Raw genomic sequence first — 1,600 nt, 5'->3', positions numbered from 1 at the left:
GTTCAGGATGGACCCGAGGCTACTTTATCCATTTTTGAAGCTTCTCTCTTCAGTGGTTTTGTAGTAGAAAACCCCTACAGTATTTGAACATTTGGTGCTGTTGTTTTAGAAGATCTTAGAAGTTGTGGTCATGCTGGAGGAAGCACATCACTAGGGGCAGTCTTAGAGAGTTCTTAAGCCTTGCCAGATCTCTAGTGTCTCTCCTGCTTTCTACATCTGCTTGAAAATGTGAGAGCTTAGTTTCTTTTCCTCCAACCACTTCTGCTACCATGCTCCCCTTCCATGATAGACTCTTGCCCCTTTAGAACCATAAACTAAATAAATTCTTCCTTTTATATATTCCTTTAGTCATGGTGTTTCTGTCACAGCAGCAGAACAGTAACTAATACAAGCTGGCACTGAAAACAAATGTTGTAGGACTATAAAATAACAGAAGGGATTAACTTGTATTTCCATGATGAGTGATAATATTTAATAACAACATTGAAAATCTGTTATTTTCCTTTGGGACATTTGTTTGAACTACTTAAAGAAATATCTATTTAAATTTCCCAGTTGGTAATATTTTAATTGATTTGAAAGAATTCTTTAAGTTATATTTAGTATGAGCTAGATAAATATATGATAATTATTTGTGTTAAATATTAGCTCTCCTATGTACATATATGCACAACTAGTTCATAATTATTTCCTCCAAAGTTTCTTCCATTCTGTGACTTGCCTTTCTTCCATCTTAAAGTTATCTTTCCAAAATTTCTTAATTATAATAGGATCAAAATTACCAATCTTTTTAAAAAGTTGGATATATTGCTTTCTTTGTGAATATTTTCCCACTTCAAAGCCAAAAATTGAACCCTATGGTTTCCTAGAATTTTTTTCTGCTTTACAATTTGTATTGAATATTAGAAACTGTGTCCAATTAATTTTTATGCATGATGTGTGAGAAATAAATTACGCTTCTCTTTATTTTGGATTTCTCACTGAACCTAAACCAGTTATTGTTCAGGTCAACATGTTACACATGCACCCTCGTAACACCTTTGTGATTTGTGTCAAGCACAGGTATGTTGGTCAGTTCCTGAAATCATTCTACTCTAAGCTGCTCATCTAGCCATGACACAAATCCATATTATCTTCTGTCTTTCTTCTCTGATACTAGGAATATGAGCATGCTAGGCAAGTGCTCACAAACTTCATTCCTATACCTTCATCATTTGAAAAACAGTCTCACTGTGTGTCCTGGGATGGCCTCAACCTCAGGTTTCTTTTGCCTTTGATACCCAAACACTGGAATTAAAAGTCTGTGAAGTCATACCTAGCATGTGCTATTTTAATTTTTATTATTATATTACAAGAGATCATGATATACAAGTTCCTCAAACTTGTTAGTGGATGGAAAATTATTAAATTTGTAGTTGTTTAAAAAACCCAGAAGCCAGTGGCAGCAAAACATGCCTTTAATCCCGGAACTTGAGAGGAAGAGGCATAGGGAATCTCTGAGAGTTCAAGACTGGTCTGGTCTATATACTGAGTTCCATATCAACTTAGACTACATAGTGAGACCCCTTCCCATATAAATAATAAATAAATAAAGAAATAA

This window comes from Nannospalax galili, unplaced genomic scaffold, assembly GCF_000622305.1.
Source record: "Nannospalax galili isolate Female #2095 unplaced genomic scaffold, S.galili_v1.0 scaffold10862, whole genome shotgun sequence".
In the NCBI taxonomy this organism is placed as follows: Eukaryota; Metazoa; Chordata; class Mammalia; order Rodentia; family Spalacidae; genus Nannospalax; species Nannospalax galili.
Note: the sequence above shows the minus strand (reverse complement) of the source record.